General features: G+C 47.9%; 12 non-coding genes across 12 annotated transcripts; all 12 read left to right on the plus strand.

Annotated features, from left to right (window-relative positions):
• The first annotated feature begins 345 nt into the window (after positions 1-345).
• Positions 346-464, plus strand: LOC126274968 (5S ribosomal RNA). The gene has a single exon (XR_007550506.1). It is a non-coding gene; the product is annotated as a 5S ribosomal RNA (ribosomal RNA).
• Positions 465-1,934: 1,470 nt separating this feature from the next.
• On the plus strand, positions 1,935-2,053 carry LOC126274969 (5S ribosomal RNA). The gene has a single exon (XR_007550507.1). It is a non-coding gene; the product is annotated as a 5S ribosomal RNA (ribosomal RNA).
• A 1,470-nt stretch (positions 2,054-3,523) lies between these two features.
• On the plus strand, positions 3,524-3,642 carry LOC126274970 (5S ribosomal RNA). The gene has a single exon (XR_007550508.1). It is a non-coding gene; the product is annotated as a 5S ribosomal RNA (ribosomal RNA).
• Positions 3,643-5,112: 1,470 nt separating this feature from the next.
• On the plus strand, positions 5,113-5,231 carry LOC126274971 (5S ribosomal RNA). Its single transcript, XR_007550509.1, has one exon. It is a non-coding gene; the product is annotated as a 5S ribosomal RNA (ribosomal RNA).
• Positions 5,232-6,701: 1,470 nt separating this feature from the next.
• LOC126274972 (5S ribosomal RNA) lies at positions 6,702-6,820 on the plus strand. Its single transcript, XR_007550510.1, has one exon. It is a non-coding gene; the product is annotated as a 5S ribosomal RNA (ribosomal RNA).
• A 1,470-nt stretch (positions 6,821-8,290) lies between these two features.
• On the plus strand, positions 8,291-8,409 carry LOC126274973 (5S ribosomal RNA). Its single transcript, XR_007550511.1, has one exon. It is a non-coding gene; the product is annotated as a 5S ribosomal RNA (ribosomal RNA).
• Positions 8,410-9,879: 1,470 nt separating this feature from the next.
• Positions 9,880-9,998, plus strand: LOC126274974 (5S ribosomal RNA). Its single transcript, XR_007550512.1, has one exon. It is a non-coding gene; the product is annotated as a 5S ribosomal RNA (ribosomal RNA).
• Positions 9,999-11,468: 1,470 nt separating this feature from the next.
• LOC126274975 (5S ribosomal RNA) lies at positions 11,469-11,587 on the plus strand. The gene has a single exon (XR_007550513.1). It is a non-coding gene; the product is annotated as a 5S ribosomal RNA (ribosomal RNA).
• A 1,460-nt stretch (positions 11,588-13,047) lies between these two features.
• On the plus strand, positions 13,048-13,166 carry LOC126274976 (5S ribosomal RNA). The gene has a single exon (XR_007550514.1). It is a non-coding gene; the product is annotated as a 5S ribosomal RNA (ribosomal RNA).
• Positions 13,167-14,636: 1,470 nt separating this feature from the next.
• Positions 14,637-14,755, plus strand: LOC126274977 (5S ribosomal RNA). Its single transcript, XR_007550515.1, has one exon. It is a non-coding gene; the product is annotated as a 5S ribosomal RNA (ribosomal RNA).
• A 1,470-nt stretch (positions 14,756-16,225) lies between these two features.
• On the plus strand, positions 16,226-16,344 carry LOC126274979 (5S ribosomal RNA). Its single transcript, XR_007550517.1, has one exon. It is a non-coding gene; the product is annotated as a 5S ribosomal RNA (ribosomal RNA).
• Positions 16,345-17,814: 1,470 nt separating this feature from the next.
• LOC126274980 (5S ribosomal RNA) lies at positions 17,815-17,933 on the plus strand. The gene has a single exon (XR_007550518.1). It is a non-coding gene; the product is annotated as a 5S ribosomal RNA (ribosomal RNA).
• Positions 17,934-19,365: the final 1,432 nt, after the last annotated feature.

Genomic DNA, 19,365 nt, shown 5'->3' on the forward strand with positions numbered 1-19,365 from the left:
CTTCCAAAGAGTCTCTGGAAATAACAAAACAGAATGAAGTGACAGAAATGTTGTGAAATACGTCAGGGCATATTGTTTTGTAGCAGTGCACAACGGCAAATTTGTAAACAAAAATTTACCTTTCGTCGCTACAAGAGATGGATACTTTGTCGAACAAACGAATGACAGGCGGTGCAACGAGCAGCTGTGTTGTGCGTCTGACCCACGTGGCGGCGCGCCGCACTGCGCGTCGCCTTCGAGGTGGAAGGACGTGCTTTGCGTCAAATGTGCCACCGAAAACGGCGATTGCGTGTGTTGGGAGGAGAGGCGAAGCCTTCTTCTGCCGTGCGGCTACTGTATAAGGACGCCAACGGCCATACCATGTTGAATACACCGGTTCTCGTCCGATCACCGAAGTTAAGCAACATCGGGCCCGGTTAGTACTTGGATGGGTGACCGCCTGGGAACACCGGGTGCTGTTGGCTCCCTCTCTTCTTTTAAATTTTATGTCACTACACCTGCCAGCCCTCTTTTCATGCAAACTCTCAGGTGCGACAAAGATGCTTCCACAAGCATTTTAAACTACTGTATTAAACGTAAGATGCGAAATTACAGTAATGAACTCAGTTTGAACAAGAATGCGCGGAGGAAGAGTGCTAGGATCTCGTTGAAAATAACGAAACACTGCGAATCGACAGATGTGCTCTTGAAACGCGTCAGAGAGTACTGTTTTGTAGGAGCACTAAATTCCAAAAACTAACTACATTAAAGAAAGACCTGTTCCCGTCTGACCACCGAAGAAAAGCAACAACGTCAGTATTCGGATCGGCGACCGCCTGGGAACTCTGGCTGTCTTCATTTCTTGCTTTCTTGTCACTACTCCTGCCAGCCCTTTTTTCATGCTACCTTTCTCAAGTGACAAAGATGCTTCCATACTGATTTTAAACTATCGTTAGATACGATATTAAGGAATTCAGTTTGAAAAGAGTGCGCCAAGGAAGACTTCCAAAGAGTCTCTGGAATAATAAAAACAGTATGAAGTGACAGAAATGTTGTGAAAAACGTCAGGGCATATTGTTTTGTAGCAGTGCACAAGGGCAAATTTGTAAACAAAAATTTACCTTTCGTCGCTACAAGAGATATATACTTTGCCGAAAAGCCTGTGTCTTGTGTGCATGTTTTCGCACCTTTCCACGGCATGGCGCAGCACAGAGCGGCACTGGTAGCTCCGAACGCCCGCACACGGCGCCTCGGACTCGCCGGTTCGGGCCGCGCCCATCTCGCAGATGCTTCTCGTACTTGTGCTGTCATATGGACCGCGACCCGAGCGGCAGCGAGCGGCAGTCGAGCTAAGTCGGGACAAGTCGGGACGGAAGGGGACAGCCGAGAATGAACCGTGCAAATTACGCAAATATCTGGAAGCGCGACGAGTGTCAGGCAGGTGAGAACGCTTCCCTCTGTCTTCATTTCTTGCTATCTTGTCACTACCCCTGCCAGCCCTTTTTTCATGCTACCTTTCTCATGTGACAAAGATGCTTCCATACTGATTTTAAACTATCGTAAGATACGATATTAAGGAACTCAGTTTGAAAAGAGTGCGCCGAGGAAGACTTCCAAAGAGTCTCTGGAAATAACAAAACAGTATGAAGTGACAGAAATGTTGTGAAATACGTCAGGGCATATTGTTTTGTAGCAGTGCACAACGGCAAATTTGTAAACAAAAATTTACCTTTCGTCGCTACAAGAGATGGATACTTTGTCGAACAAACGAATGACAGGCGGTGCAACGAGCAGCTGTGTTGTGCGTCTGACCCACGTGGCGGCGCGCCGCACTGCGCGTCGCCTTCGAGGTGGAAGGACGTGCTTTGCGTCAAATGTGCCACCGAAAACGGCGATTGCGTGTGTTGGGAGGAGAGGCGAAGCCTTCTTCTGCCGTGCGGCTACTGTATAAGGACGCCAACGGCCATACCATGTTGAATACACCGGTTCTCGTCCGATCACCGAAGTTAAGCAACATCGGGCCCGGTTAGTACTTGGATGGGTGACCGCCTGGGAACACCGGGTGCTGTTGGCTCCCTCTCTTCTTTTAAATTTTATGTCACTACACCTGCCAGCCCTCTTTTCATGCAAACTCTCAGGTGCGACAAAGATGCTTCCACAAGCATTTTAAACTACTGTATTAAACGTAAGATGCGAAATTACAGTAATGAACTCAGTTTGAACAAGAATGCGCGGAGGAAGAGTGCTAGGATCTCGTTGAAAATAACGAAACACTGCGAATCGACAGATGTGCTCTTGAAACGCGTCAGAGAGTACTGTTTTGTAGGAGCACTAAATTCCAAAAACTAACTACATTAAAGAAAGACCTGTTCCCGTCTGACCACCGAAGAAAAGCAACAACGTCAGTATTCGGATCGGCGACCGCCTGGGAACTCTGGCTGTCTTCATTTCTTGCTTTCTTGTCACTACTCCTGCCAGCCCTTTTTTCATGCTACCTTTCTCAAGTGACAAAGATGCTTCCATACTGATTTTAAACTATCGTTAGATACGATATTAAGGAATTCAGTTTGAAAAGAGTGCGCCAAGGAAGACTTCCAAAGAGTCTCTGGAATAATAAAAACAGTATGAAGTGACAGAAATGTTGTGAAAAACGTCAGGGCATATTGTTTTGTAGCAGTGCACAAGGGCAAATTTGTAAACAAAAATTTACCTTTCGTCGCTACAAGAGATATATACTTTGCCGAAAAGCCTGTGTCTTGTGTGCATGTTTTCGCACCTTTCCACGGCACGGCGCAGCACAGAGCGGCACTGGTAGCTCCGAACGCCCGCACACGGCGCCTCGGACTCGCCGGTTCGGGCCGCGCCCATCTCGCAGATGCTTCTCGTACTTGTGCTGTCATATGGACCGCGACCCGAGCGGCAGCGAGCGGCAGTCGAGCTAAGTCGGGACAAGTCGGGACGGAAGGGGACAGCCGAGAATGAACCGTGCAAATTACGCAAATATCTGGAAGCGCGACGAGTGTCAGGCAGGTGAGAACGCTTCCCTCTGTCTTCATTTCTTGCTATCTTGTCACTACCCCTGCCAGCCCTTTTTTCATGCTACCTTTCTCATGTGACAAAGATGCTTCCATACTGATTTTAAACTATCGTAAGATACGATATTAAGGAACTCAGTTTGAAAAGAGTGCGCCGAGGAAGACTTCCAAAGAGTCTCTGGAAATAACAAAACAGTATGAAGTGACAGAAATGTTGTGAAATACGTCAGGGCATATTGTTTTGTAGCAGTGCACAACGGCAAATTTGTAAACAAAAATTTACCTTTCGTCGCTACAAGAGATGGATACTTTGTCGAACAAACGAATGACAGGCGGTGCAACGAGCAGCTGTGTTGTGCGTCTGACCCACGTGGCGGCGCGCCGCACTGCGCGTCGCCTTCGAGGTGGAAGGACGTGCTTTGCGTCAAATGTGCCACCGAAAACGGCGATTGCGTGTGTTGGGAGGAGAGGCGAAGCCTTCTTCTGCCGTGCGGCTACTGTATAAGGACGCCAACGGCCATACCATGTTGAATACACCGGTTCTCGTCCGATCACCGAAGTTAAGCAACATCGGGCCCGGTTAGTACTTGGATGGGTGACCGCCTGGGAACACCGGGTGCTGTTGGCTCCCTCTCTTCTTTTAAATTTTATGTCACTACACCTGCCAGCCCTCTTTTCATGCAAACTCTCAGGTGCGACAAAGATGCTTCCACAAGCATTTTAAACTACTGTATTAAACGTAAGATGCGAAATTACAGTAATGAACTCAGTTTGAACAAGAATGCGCGGAGGAAGAGTGCTAGGATCTCGTTGAAAATAACGAAACACTGCGAATCGACAGATGTGCTCTTGAAACGCGTCAGAGAGTACTGTTTTGTAGGAGCACTAAATTCCAAAAACTAACTACATTAAAGAAAGACCTGTTCCCGTCTGACCACCGAAGAAAAGCAACAACGTCAGTATTCGGATCGGCGACCGCCTGGGAACTCTGGCTGTCTTCATTTCTTGCTTTCTTGTCACTACTCCTGCCAGCCCTTTTTTCATGCTACCTTTCTCAAGTGACAAAGATGCTTCCATACTGATTTTAAACTATCGTTAGATACGATATTAAGGAATTCAGTTTGAAAAGAGTGCGCCAAGGAAGACTTCCAAAGAGTCTCTGGAATAATAAAAACAGTATGAAGTGACAGAAATGTTGTGAAAAACGTCAGGGCATATTGTTTTGTAGCAGTGCACAAGGGCAAATTTGTAAACAAAAATTTACCTTTCGTCGCTACAAGAGATATATACTTTGCCGAAAAGCCTGTGTCTTGTGTGCATGTTTTCGCACCTTTCCACGGCACGGCGCAGCACAGAGCGGCACTGGTAGCTCCGAACGCCCGCACACGGCGCCTCGGACTCGCCGGTTCGGGCCGCGCCCATCTCGCAGATGCTTCTCGTACTTGTGCTGTCATATGGACCGCGACCCGAGCGGCAGCGAGCGGCAGTCGAGCTAAGTCGGGACAAGTCGGGACGGAAGGGGACAGCCGAGAATGAACCGTGCAAATTACGCAAATATCTGGAAGCGCGACGAGTGTCAGGCAGGTGAGAACGCTTCCCTCTGTCTTCATTTCTTGCTATCTTGTCACTACCCCTGCCAGCCCTTTTTTCATGCTACCTTTCTCATGTGACAAAGATGCTTCCATACTGATTTTAAACTATCGTAAGATACGATATTAAGGAACTCAGTTTGAAAAGAGTGCGCCGAGGAAGACTTCCAAAGAGTCTCTGGAAATAACAAAACAGTATGAAGTGACAGAAATGTTGTGAAATACGTCAGGGCATATTGTTTTGTAGCAGTGCACAACGGCAAATTTGTAAACAAAAATTTACCTTTCGTCGCTACAAGAGATGGATACTTTGTCGAACAAACGAATGACAGGCGGTGCAACGAGCAGCTGTGTTGTGCGTCTGACCCACGTGGCGGCGCGCCGCACTGCGCGTCGCCTTCGAGGTGGAAGGACGTGCTTTGCGTCAAATGTGCCACCGAAAACGGCGATTGCGTGTGTTGGGAGGAGAGGCGAAGCCTTCTTCTGCCGTGCGGCTACTGTATAAGGACGCCAACGGCCATACCATGTTGAATACACCGGTTCTCGTCCGATCACCGAAGTTAAGCAACATCGGGCCCGGTTAGTACTTGGATGGGTGACCGCCTGGGAACACCGGGTGCTGTTGGCTCCCTCTCTTCTTTTAAATTTTATGTCACTACACCTGCCAGCCCTCTTTTCATGCAAACTCTCAGGTGCGACAAAGATGCTTCCACAAGCATTTTAAACTACTGTATTAAACGTAAGATGCGAAATTACAGTAATGAACTCAGTTTGAACAAGAATGCGCGGAGGAAGAGTGCTAGGATCTCGTTGAAAATAACGAAACACTGCGAATCGACAGATGTGCTCTTGAAACGCGTCAGAGAGTACTGTTTTGTAGGAGCACTAAATTCCAAAAACTAACTACATTAAAGAAAGACCTGTTCCCGTCTGACCACCGAAGAAAAGCAACAACGTCAGTATTCGGATCGGCGACCGCCTGGGAACTCTGGCTGTCTTCATTTCTTGCTTTCTTGTCACTACTCCTGCCAGCCCTTTTTTCATGCTACCTTTCTCAAGTGACAAAGATGCTTCCATACTGATTTTAAACTATCGTTAGATACGATATTAAGGAATTCAGTTTGAAAAGAGTGCGCCAAGGAAGACTTCCAAAGAGTCTCTGGAATAATAAAAACAGTATGAAGTGACAGAAATGTTGTGAAAAACGTCAGGGCATATTGTTTTGTAGCAGTGCACAAGGGCAAATTTGTAAACAAAAATTTACCTTTCGTCGCTACAAGAGATATATACTTTGCCGAAAAGCCTGTGTCTTGTGTGCATGTTTTCGCACCTTTCCACGGCACGGCGCAGCACAGAGCGGCACTGGTAGCTCCGAACGCCCGCACACGGCGCCTCGGACTCGCCGGTTCGGGCCGCGCCCATCTCGCAGATGCTTCTCGTACTTGTGCTGTCATATGGACCGCGACCCGAGCGGCAGCGAGCGGCAGTCGAGCTAAGTCGGGACAAGTCGGGACGGAAGGGGACAGCCGAGAATGAACCGTGCAAATTACGCAAATATCTGGAAGCGCGACGAGTGTCAGGCAGGTGAGAACGCTTCCCTCTGTCTTCATTTCTTGCTATCTTGTCACTACCCCTGCCAGCCCTTTTTTCATGCTACCTTTCTCATGTGACAAAGATGCTTCCATACTGATTTTAAACTATCGTAAGATACGATATTAAGGAACTCAGTTTGAAAAGAGTGCGCCGAGGAAGACTTCCAAAGAGTCTCTGGAAATAACAAAACAGTATGAAGTGACAGAAATGTTGTGAAATACGTCAGGGCATATTGTTTTGTAGCAGTGCACAACGGCAAATTTGTAAACAAAAATTTACCTTTCGTCGCTACAAGAGATGGATACTTTGTCGAACAAACGAATGACAGGCGGTGCAACGAGCAGCTGTGTTGTGCGTCTGACCCACGTGGCGGCGCGCCGCACTGCGCGTCGCCTTCGAGGTGGAAGGACGTGCTTTGCGTCAAATGTGCCACCGAAAACGGCGATTGCGTGTGTTGGGAGGAGAGGCGAAGCCTTCTTCTGCCGTGCGGCTACTGTATAAGGACGCCAACGGCCATACCATGTTGAATACACCGGTTCTCGTCCGATCACCGAAGTTAAGCAACATCGGGCCCGGTTAGTACTTGGATGGGTGACCGCCTGGGAACACCGGGTGCTGTTGGCTCCCTCTCTTCTTTTAAATTTTATGTCACTACACCTGCCAGCCCTCTTTTCATGCAAACTCTCAGGTGCGACAAAGATGCTTCCACAAGCATTTTAAACTACTGTATTAAACGTAAGATGCGAAATTACAGTAATGAACTCAGTTTGAACAAGAATGCGCGGAGGAAGAGTGCTAGGATCTCGTTGAAAATAACGAAACACTGCGAATCGACAGATGTGCTCTTGAAACGCGTCAGAGAGTACTGTTTTGTAGGAGCACTAAATTCCAAAAACTAACTACATTAAAGAAAGACCTGTTCCCGTCTGACCACCGAAGAAAAGCAACAACGTCAGTATTCGGATCGGCGACCGCCTGGGAACTCTGGCTGTCTTCATTTCTTGCTTTCTTGTCACTACTCCTGCCAGCCCTTTTTTCATGCTACCTTTCTCAAGTGACAAAGATGCTTCCATACTGATTTTAAACTATCGTTAGATACGATATTAAGGAATTCAGTTTGAAAAGAGTGCGCCAAGGAAGACTTCCAAAGAGTCTCTGGAATAATAAAAACAGTATGAAGTGACAGAAATGTTGTGAAAAACGTCAGGGCATATTGTTTTGTAGCAGTGCACAAGGGCAAATTTGTAAACAAAAATTTACCTTTCGTCGCTACAAGAGATATATACTTTGCCGAAAAGCCTGTGTCTTGTGTGCATGTTTTCGCACCTTTCCACGGCACGGCGCAGCACAGAGCGGCACTGGTAGCTCCGAACGCCCGCACACGGCGCCTCGGACTCGCCGGTTCGGGCCGCGCCCATCTCGCAGATGCTTCTCGTACTTGTGCTGTCATATGGACCGCGACCCGAGCGGCAGCGAGCGGCAGTCGAGCTAAGTCGGGACAAGTCGGGACGGAAGGGGACAGCCGAGAATGAACCGTGCAAATTACGCAAATATCTGGAAGCGCGACGAGTGTCAGGCAGGTGAGAACGCTTCCCTCTGTCTTCATTTCTTGCTATCTTGTCACTACCCCTGCCAGCCCTTTTTTCATGCTACCTTTCTCATGTGACAAAGATGCTTCCATACTGATTTTAAACTATCGTAAGATACGATATTAAGGAACTCAGTTTGAAAAGAGTGCGCCGAGGAAGACTTCCAAAGAGTCTCTGGAAATAACAAAACAGTATGAAGTGACAGAAATGTTGTGAAATACGTCAGGGCATATTGTTTTGTAGCAGTGCACAACGGCAAATTTGTAAACAAAAATTTACCTTTCGTCGCTACAAGAGATGGATACTTTGTCGAACAAACGAATGACAGGCGGTGCAACGAGCAGCTGTGTTGTGCGTCTGACCCACGTGGCGGCGCGCCGCACTGCGCGTCGCCTTCGAGGTGGAAGGACGTGCTTTGCGTCAAATGTGCCACCGAAAACGGCGATTGCGTGTGTTGGGAGGAGAGGCGAAGCCTTCTTCTGCCGTGCGGCTACTGTATAAGGACGCCAACGGCCATACCATGTTGAATACACCGGTTCTCGTCCGATCACCGAAGTTAAGCAACATCGGGCCCGGTTAGTACTTGGATGGGTGACCGCCTGGGAACACCGGGTGCTGTTGGCTCCCTCTCTTCTTTTAAATTTTATGTCACTACACCTGCCAGCCCTCTTTTCATGCAAACTCTCAGGTGCGACAAAGATGCTTCCACAAGCATTTTAAACTACTGTATTAAACGTAAGATGCGAAATTACAGTAATGAACTCAGTTTGAACAAGAATGCGCGGAGGAAGAGTGCTAGGATCTCGTTGAAAATAACGAAACACTGCGAATCGACAGATGTGCTCTTGAAACGCGTCAGAGAGTACTGTTTTGTAGGAGCACTAAATTCCAAAAACTAACTACATTAAAGAAAGACCTGTTCCCGTCTGACCACCGAAGAAAAGCAACAACGTCAGTATTCGGATCGGCGACCGCCTGGGAACTCTGGCTGTCTTCATTTCTTGCTTTCTTGTCACTACTCCTGCCAGCCCTTTTTTCATGCTACCTTTCTCAAGTGACAAAGATGCTTCCATACTGATTTTAAACTATCGTTAGATACGATATTAAGGAATTCAGTTTGAAAAGAGTGCGCCAAGGAAGACTTCCAAAGAGTCTCTGGAATAATAAAAACAGTATGAAGTGACAGAAATGTTGTGAAAAACGTCAGGGCATATTGTTTTGTAGCAGTGCACAAGGGCAAATTTGTAAACAAAAATTTACCTTTCGTCGCTACAAGAGATATATACTTTGCCGAAAAGCCTGTGTCTTGTGTGCATGTTTTCGCACCTTTCCACGGCACGGCGCAGCACAGAGCGGCACTGGTAGCTCCGAACGCCCGCACACGGCGCCTCGGACTCGCCGGTTCGGGCCGCGCCCATCTCGCAGATGCTTCTCGTACTTGTGCTGTCATATGGACCGCGACCCGAGCGGCAGCGAGCGGCAGTCGAGCTAAGTCGGGACAAGTCGGGACGGAAGGGGACAGCCGAGAATGAACCGTGCAAATTACGCAAATATCTGGAAGCGCGACGAGTGTCAGGCAGGTGAGAACGCTTCCCTCTGTCTTCATTTCTTGCTATCTTGTCACTACCCCTGCCAGCCCTTTTTTCATGCTACCTTTCTCATGTGACAAAGATGCTTCCATACTGATTTTAAACTATCGTAAGATACGATATTAAGGAACTCAGTTTGAAAAGAGTGCGCCGAGGAAGACTTCCAAAGAGTCTCTGGAAATAACAAAACAGTATGAAGTGACAGAAATGTTGTGAAATACGTCAGGGCATATTGTTTTGTAGCAGTGCACAACGGCAAATTTGTAAACAAAAATTTACCTTTCGTCGCTACAAGAGATGGATACTTTGTCGAACAAACGAATGACAGGCGGTGCAACGAGCAGCTGTGTTGTGCGTCTGACCCACGTGGCGGCGCGCCGCACTGCGCGTCGCCTTCGAGGTGGAAGGACGTGCTTTGCGTCAAATGTGCCACCGAAAACGGCGATTGCGTGTGTTGGGAGGAGAGGCGAAGCCTTCTTCTGCCGTGCGGCTACTGTATAAGGACGCCAACGGCCATACCATGTTGAATACACCGGTTCTCGTCCGATCACCGAAGTTAAGCAACATCGGGCCCGGTTAGTACTTGGATGGGTGACCGCCTGGGAACACCGGGTGCTGTTGGCTCCCTCTCTTCTTTTAAATTTTATGTCACTACACCTGCCAGCCCTCTTTTCATGCAAACTCTCAGGTGCGACAAAGATGCTTCCACAAGCATTTTAAACTACTGTATTAAACGTAAGATGCGAAATTACAGTAATGAACTCAGTTTGAACAAGAATGCGCGGAGGAAGAGTGCTAGGATCTCGTTGAAAATAACGAAACACTGCGAATCGACAGATGTGCTCTTGAAACGCGTCAGAGAGTACTGTTTTGTAGGAGCACTAAATTCCAAAAACTAACTACATTAAAGAAAGACCTGTTCCCGTCTGACCACCGAAGAAAAGCAACAACGTCAGTATTCGGATCGGCGACCGCCTGGGAACTCTGGCTGTCTTCATTTCTTGCTTTCTTGTCACTACTCCTGCCAGCCCTTTTTTCATGCTACCTTTCTCAAGTGACAAAGATGCTTCCATACTGATTTTAAACTATCGTTAGATACGATATTAAGGAATTCAGTTTGAAAAGAGTGCGCCAAGGAAGACTTCCAAAGAGTCTCTGGAATAATAAAAACAGTATGAAGTGACAGAAATGTTGTGAAAAACGTCAGGGCATATTGTTTTGTAGCAGTGCACAAGGGCAAATTTGTAAACAAAAATTTACCTTTCGTCGCTACAAGAGATATATACTTTGCCGAAAAGCCTGTGTCTTGTGTGCATGTTTTCGCACCTTTCCACGGCACGGCGCAGCACAGAGCGGCACTGGTAGCTCCGAACGCCCGCACACGGCGCCTCGGACTCGCCGGTTCGGGCCGCGCCCATCTCGCAGATGCTTCTCGTACTTGTGCTGTCATATGGACCGCGACCCGAGCGGCAGCGAGCGGCAGTCGAGCTAAGTCGGGACAAGTCGGGACGGAAGGGGACAGCCGAGAATGAACCGTGCAAATTACGCAAATATCTGGAAGCGCGACGAGTGTCAGGCAGGTGAGAACGCTTCCCTCTGTCTTCATTTCTTGCTATCTTGTCACTACCCCTGCCAGCCCTTTTTTCATGCTACCTTTCTCATGTGACAAAGATGCTTCCATACTGATTTTAAACTATCGTAAGATACGATATTAAGGAACTCAGTTTGAAAAGAGTGCGCCGAGGAAGACTTCCAAAGAGTCTCTGGAAATAACAAAACAGTATGAAGTGACAGAAATGTTGTGAAATACGTCAGGGCATATTGTTTTGTAGCAGTGCACAGCGGCAAATTTGTAAACAAAAATTTACCTTTCGTCGCTACAAGAGATGGATACTTTGTCGAACAAACGAATGACAGGCGGTGCAACGAGCAGCTGTGTTGTGCGTCTGACCCACGTGGCGGCGCGCCGCACTGCGCGTCGCCTTCGAGGTGGAAGGACGTGCTTTGCGTCAAATGTGCCACCGAAAACGGCGATTGCGTGTGTTGGGAGGAGAGGCGAAGCCTTCTTCTGCCGTGCGGCTACTGTATAAGGACGCCAACGGCCATACCATGTTGAATACACCGGTTCTCGTCCGATCACCGAAGTTAAGCAACATCGGGCCCGGTTAGTACTTGGATGGGTGACCGCCTGGGAACACCGGGTGCTGTTGGCTCCCTCTCTTCTTTTAAATTTTATGTCACTACACCTGCCAGCCCTCTTTTCATGCAAACTCTCAGGTGCGACAAAGATGCTTCCACAAGCATTTTAAACTACTGTATTAAACGTAAGATGCGAAATTACAGTAATGAACTCAGTTTGAACAAGAATGCGCGGAGGAAGAGTGCTAGGATCTCGTTGAAAATAACGAAACACTGCGAATCGACAGATGTGCTCTTGAAACGCGTCAGAGAGTACTGTTTTGTAGGAGCACTAAATTCCAAAAACTAACTACATTAAAGAAAGACCTGTTCCCGTCTGACCACCGAAGAAAAGCAACAACGTCAGTATTCGGATCGGCGACCGCCTGGGAACTCTGGCTGTCTTCAGTTCTTGCTTTCTTGTCACTACTCCTGCCAGCCCTTTTTTCATGCTACCTTTCTCAAGTGACAAAGATGCTTCCATACTGATTTTAAACTATCGTTAGATACGATATTAAGGAATTCAGTTTGAAAAGAGTGCGCCAAGGAAGACTTCCAAAGAGTCTCTGGAATAATAAAAACAGTATGAAGTGACAGAAATGTTGTGAAAAACGTCAGGGCATATTGTTTTGTAGCAGTGCACAAGGGCAAATTTGTAAACAAAAATTTACCTTTCGTCGCTACAAGAGATATATACTTTGCCGAAAAGCCTGTGTCTTGTGTGCATGTTTTCGCACCTTTCCACGGCACGGCGCAGCACAGAGCGGCACTGGTAGCTCCGAACGCCCGCACACGGCGCCTCGGACTCGCCGGTTCGGGCCGCGCCCATCTCGCAGATGCTTCTCGTACTTGTGCTGTCATATGGACCGCGACCCGAGCGGCAGCGAGCGGCAGTCGGGACAAGTCGGGACGGAAGGGGACAGCCGAGAATGAACCGTGCAAATTACGCAAATATCTGGAAGCGCGACGAGTGTCAGGCAGGTGAGAACGCTTCCCTCTGTCTTCATTTCTTGCTATCTTGTCACTACCCCTGCCAGCCCTTTTTTCATGCTACCTTTCTCATGTGACAAAGATGCTTCCATACTGATTTTAAACTATCGTAAGATACGATATTAAGGAACTCAGTTTGAAAAGAGTGCGCCGAGGAAGACTTCCAAAGAGTCTCTGGAAATAACAAAACAGTATGAAGTGACAGAAATGTTGTGAAATACGTCAGGGCATATTGTTTTGTAGCAGTGCACAACGGCAAATTTGTAAACAAAAATTTACCTTTCGTCGCTACAAGAGATGGATACTTTGTCGAACAAACGAATGACAGGCGGTGCAACGAGCAGCTGTGTTGTGCGTCTGACCCACGTGGCGGCGCGCCGCACTGCGCGTCGCCTTCGAGGTGGAAGGACGTGCTTTGCGTCAAATGTGCCACCGAAAACGGCGATTGCGTGTGTTGGGAGGAGAGGCGAAGCCTTCTTCTGCCGTGCGGCTACTGTATAAGGACGCCAACGGCCATACCATGTTGAATACACCGGTTCTCGTCCGATCACCGAAGTTAAGCAACATCGGGCCCGGTTAGTACTTGGATGGGTGACCGCCTGGGAACACCGGGTGCTGTTGGCTCCCTCTCTTCTTTTAAATTTTATGTCACTACACCTGCCAGCCCTCTTTTCATGCAAACTCTCAGGTGCGACAAAGATGCTTCCACAAGCATTTTAAACTACTGTATTAAACGTAAGATGCGAAATTACAGTAATGAACTCAGTTTGAACAAGAATGCGCGGAGGAAGAGTGCTAGGATCTCGTTGAAAATAACGAAACACTGCGAATCGACAGATGTGCTCTTGAAACGCGTCAGAGAGTACTGTTTTGTAGGAGCACTAAATTCCAAAAACTAACTACATTAAAGAAAGACCTGTTCCCGTCTGACCACCGAAGAAAAGCAACAACGTCAGTATTCGGATCGGCGACCGCCTGGGAACTCTGGCTGTCTTCATTTCTTGCTTTCTTGTCACTACTCCTGCCAGCCCTTTTTTCATGCTACCTTTCTCAAGTGACAAAGATGCTTCCATACTGATTTTAAACTATCGTTAGATACGATATTAAGGAATTCAGTTTGAAAAGAGTGCGCCAAGGAAGACTTCCAAAGAGTCTCTGGAATAATAAAAACAGTATGAAGTGACAGAAATGTTGTGAAAAACGTCAGGGCATATTGTTTTGTAGCAGTGCACAAGGGCAAATTTGTAAACAAAAATTTACCTTTCGTCGCTACAAGAGATATATACTTTGCCGAAAAGCCTGTGTCTTGTGTGCATGTTTTCGCACCTTTCCACGGCACGGCGCAGCACAGAGCGGCACTGGTAGCTCCGAACGCCCGCACACGGCGCCTCGGACTCGCCGGTTCGGGCCGCGCCCATCTCGCAGATGCTTCTCGTACTTGTGCTGTCATATGGACCGCGACCCGAGCGGCAGCGAGCGGCAGTCGAGCTAAGTCGGGACAAGTCGGGACGGAAGGGGACAGCCGAGAATGAACCGTGCAAATTACGCAAATATCTGGAAGCGCGACGAGTGTCAGGCAGGTGAGAACGCTTCCCTCTGTCTTCATTTCTTGCTATCTTGTCACTACCCCTGCCAGCCCTTTTTTCATGCTACCTTTCTCATGTGACAAAGATGCTTCCATACTGATTTTAAACTATCGTAAGATACGATATTAAGGAACTCAGTTTGAAAAGAGTGCGCCGAGGAAGACTTCCAAAGAGTCTCTGGAAATAACAAAACAGTATGAAGTGACAGAAATGTTGTGAAATACGTCAGGGCATATTGTTTTGTAGCAGTGCACAGCGGCAAATTTGTAAACAAAAATTTACCTTTCGTCGCTACAAGAGATGGATACTTTGTCGAACAAACGAATGACAGGCGGTGCAACGAGCAGCTGTGTTGTGCGTCTGACCCACGTGGCGGCGCGCCGCACTGCGCGTCGCCTTCGAGGTGGAAGGACGTGCTTTGCGTCAAATGTGCCACCGAAAACGGCGATTGCGTGTGTTGGGAGGAGAGGCGAAGCCTTCTTCTGCCGTGCGGCTACTGTATAAGGACGCCAACGGCCATACCATGTTGAATACACCGGTTCTCGTCCGATCACCGAAGTTAAGCAACATCGGGCCCGGTTAGTACTTGGATGGGTGACCGCCTGGGAACACCGGGTGCTGTTGGCTCCCTCTCTTCTTTTAAATTTTATGTCACTACACCTGCCAGCCCTCTTTTCATGCAAACTCTCAGGTGCGACAAAGATGCTTCCACAAGCATTTTAAACTACTGTATTAAACGTAAGATGCGAAATTACAGTAATGAACTCAGTTTGAACAAGAATGCGCGGAGGAAGAGTGCTAGGATCTCGTTGAAAATAACGAAACACTGCGAATCGACAGATGTGCTCTTGAAACGCGTCAGAGAGTACTGTTTTGTAGGAGCACTAAATTCCAAAAACTAACTACATTAAAGAAAGACCTGTTCCCGTCTGACCACCGAAGAAAAGCAACAACGTCAGTATTCGGATCGGCGACCGCCTGGGAACTCTGGCTGTCTTCAGTTCTTGCTTTCTTGTCACTACTCCTGCCAGCCCTTTTTTCATGCTACCTTTCTCAAGTGACAAAGATGCTTCCATACTGATTTTAAACTATCGTTAGATACGATATTAAGGAATTCAGTTTGAAAAGAGTGCGCCAAGGAAGACTTCCAAAGAGTCTCTGGAATAATAAAAACAGTATGAAGTGACAGAAATGTTGTGAAAAACGTCAGGGCATATTGTTTTGTAGCAGTGCACAAGGGCAAATTTGTAAACAAAAATTTACCTTTCGTCGCTACAAGAGATATATACTTTGCCGAAAAGCCTGTGTCTTGTGTGCATGTTTTCGCACCTTTCCACGGCACGGCGCAGCACAGAGCGGCACTGGTAGCTCCGAACGCCCGCACACGGCGCCTCGGACTCGCCGGTTCGGGCCGCGCCCATCTCGCAGATGCTTCTCGTACTTGTGCTGTCATATGGACCGCGACCCGAGCGGCAGCGAGCGGCAGTCGAGCTAAGTCGGGACAAGTCGGGACGGAAGGGGACAGCCGAGAATGAACCGTGCAAATTACGCAAATATCTGGAAGCGCGACGAGTGTCAGGCAGGTGAGAACGCTTCCCTCTGTCTTCATTTCTTGCTATCTTGTCACTACCCCTGCCAGCCCTTTTTTCATGCTACCTTTCTCATGTGACAAAGATGCTTCCATACTGATTTTAAACTATCGTAAGATACGATATTAAGGAACTCAGTTTGAAAAGAGTGCGCCGAGGAAGACTTCCAAAGAGTCTCTGGAAATAACAAAACAGTATGAAGTGACAGAAATGTTGTGAAATACGTCAGGGCATATTGTTTTGTAGCAGTGCACAACGGCAAATTTGTAAACAAAAATTTACCTTTCGTCGCTACAAGAGATGGATACTTTGTCGAACAAACGAATGACAGGCGGTGCAACGAGCAGCTGTGTTGTGCGTCTGACCCACGTGGCGGCGCGCCGCACTGCGCGTCGCCTTCGAGGTGGAAGGACGTGCTTTGCGTCAAATGTGCCACCGAAAACGGCGATTGCGTGTGTTGGGAGGAGAGGCGAAGCCTTCTTCTGCCGTGCGGCTACTGTATAAGGACGCCAACGGCCATACCATGTTGAATACACCGGTTCTCGTCCGATCACCGAAGTTAAGCAACATCGGGCCCGGTTAGTACTTGGATGGGTGACCGCCTGGGAACACCGGGTGCTGTTGGCTCCCTCTCTTCTTTTAAATTTTATGTCACTACACCTGCCAGCCCTCTTTTCATGCAAACTCTCAGGTGCGACAAAGATGCTTCCACAAGCATTTTAAACTACTGTATTAAACGTAAGATGCGAAATTACAGTAATGAACTCAGTTTGAACAAGAATGCGCGGAGGAAGAGTGCTAGGATCTCGTTGAAAATAACGAAACACTGCGAATCGACAGATGTGCTCTTGAAACGCGTCAGAGAGTACTGTTTTGTAGGAGCACTAAATTCCAAAAACTAACTACATTAAAGAAAGACCTGTTCCCGTCTGACCACCGAAGAAAAGCAACAACGTCAGTATTCGGATCGGCGACCGCCTGGGAACTCTGGCTGTCTTCATTTCTTGCTTTCTTGTCACTACTCCTGCCAGCCCTTTTTTCATGCTACCTTTCTCAAGTGACAAAGATGCTTCCATACTGATTTTAAACTATCGTTAGATACGATATTAAGGAATTCAGTTTGAAAAGAGTGCGCCAAGGAAGACTTCCAAAGAGTCTCTGGAATAATAAAAACAGTATGAAGTGACAGAAATGTTGTGAAAAACGTCAGGGCATATTGTTTTGTAGCAGTGCACAAGGGCAAATTTGTAAACAAAAATTTACCTTTCGTCGCTACAAGAGATATATACTTTGCCGAAAAGCCTGTGTCTTGTGTGCATGTTTTCGCACCTTTCCACGGCACGGCGCAGCACAGAGCGGCACTGGTAGCTCCGAACGCCCGCACACGGCGCCTCGGACTCGCCGGTTCGGGCCGCGCCCATCTCGCAGATGCTTCTCGTACTTGTGCTGTCATATGGACCGCGACCCGAGCGGCAGCGAGCGGCAGTCGAGCTAAGTCGGGACAAGTCGGGACGGAAGGGGACAGCCGAGAATGAACCGTGCAAATTACGCAAATATCTGGAAGCGCGACGAGTGTCAGGCAGGTGAGAACGCTTCCCTCTGTCTTCATTTCTTGCTATCTTGTCACTACCCCTGCCAGCCCTTTTTTCATGCTACCTTTCTCATGTGACAAAGATGCTTCCATACTGATTTTAAACTATCGTAAGATACGATATTAAGGAACTCAGTTTGAAAAGAGTGCGCCGAGGAAGACTTCCAAAGAGTCTCTGGAAATAACAAAACAGTATGAAGTGACAGAAATGTTGTGAAATACGTCAGGGCATATTGTTTTGTAGCAGTGCACAGCGGCAAATTTGTAAACAAAAATTTACCTTTCGTCGCTACAAGAGATGGATACTTTGTCGAACAAACGAATGACAGGCGGTGCAACGAGCAGCTGTGTTGTGCGTCTGACCCACGTGGCGGCGCGCCGCACTGCGCGTCGCCTTCGAGGTGGAAGGACGTGCTTTGCGTCAAATGTGCCACCGAAAACGGCGATTGCGTGTGTTGGGAGGAGAGGCGAAGCCTTCTTCTGCCGTGCGGCTACTGTATAAGGACGCCAACGGCCATACCATGTTGAATACACCGGTTCTCGTCCGATCACCGAAGTTAAGCAACATCGGGCCCGGTTAGTACTTGGATGGGTGACCGCCTGGGAACACCGGGTGCTGTTGGCTCCCTCTCTTCTTTTAAATTTTATGTCACTACACCTGCCAGCCCTCTTTTCATGCAAACTCTCAGGTGCGACAAAGATGCTTCCACAAGCATTTTAAACTACTGTATTAAACGTAAGATGCGAAATTACAGTAATGAACTCAGTTTGAACAAGAATGCGCGGAGGAAGAGTGCTAGGATCTCGTTGAAAATAACGAAACACTGCGAATCGACAGATGTGCTCTTGAAACGCGTCAGAGAGTACTGTTTTGTAGGAGCACTAAATTCCAAAAACTAACTACATTAAAGAAAGACCTGTTCCCGTCTGACCACCGAAGAAAAGCAACAACGTCAGTATTCGGATCGGCGACCGCCTGGGAACTCTGGCTGTCTTCATTTCTTGCTTTCTTGTCACTACTCCTGCCAGCCCTTTTTTCATGCTACCTTTCTCAAGTGACAAAGATGCTTCCATACTGATTTTAAACTATCGTTAGATACGATATTAAGGAATTCAGTTTGAAAAGAGTGCGCCAAGGAAGACTTCCAAAGAGTCTCTGGAATAATAAAAACAGTATGAAGTGACAGAAATGTTGTGAAAAACGTCAGGGCATATTGTTTTGTAGCAGTGCACAAGGGCAAATTTGTAAACAAAAATTTACCTTTCGTCGCTACAAGAGATATATACTTTGCCGAAAAGCCTGTGTCTTGTGTGCATGTTTTCGCACCTTTCCACGGCACGGCGCAGCACAGAGCGGCACTGGTAGCTCCGAACGCCCGCACACGGCGCCTCGGACTCGCCGGTTCGGGCCGCGCCCATCTCGCAGATGCTTCTCGTACTTGTGCTGTCATATGGACCGCGACCCGAGCGGCAGCGAGCGGCAGTCGAGCTAAGTCGGGACAAGTCGGGACGGAAGGGGACAGCCGAGAATGAACCGTGCAAATTACGCAAATATCTGGAAGCGCGACGAGTGTCAGGCAGGTGAGAACGCTTCCCTCTGTCTTCATTTCTTGCTATCTTGTCACTACCCCTGCCAGCCCTTTTTTCATGCTACCTTTCTCATGTGACAAAGATGCTTCCATACTGATTTTAAACTATCGTAAGATACGATATTAAGGAACTCAGTTTGAAAAGAGTGCGCCGAGGAAGACTTCCAAAGAGTCTCTGGAAATAACAAAACAGTATGAAGTGACAGAAATGTTGTGAAATACGTCAGGGCATATTGTTTTGTAGCAGTGCACAACGGCAAATTTGTAAACAAAAATTTACCTTTCGTCGCTACAAGAGATGGATACTTTGTCGAACAAACGAATGACAGGCGGTGCAACGAGCAGCTGTGTTGTGCGTCTGACCCACGTGGCGGCGCGCCGCACTGCGCGTCGCCTTCGAGGTGGAAGGACGTGCTTTGCGTCAAATGTGCCACCGAAAACGGCGATTGCGTGTGTTGGGAGGAGAGG

This window comes from Schistocerca gregaria, chromosome 5 (assembly GCF_023897955.1).
Source record: "Schistocerca gregaria isolate iqSchGreg1 chromosome 5, iqSchGreg1.2, whole genome shotgun sequence".
Taxonomy (NCBI): Eukaryota; Metazoa; Arthropoda; class Insecta; order Orthoptera; family Acrididae; genus Schistocerca; species Schistocerca gregaria.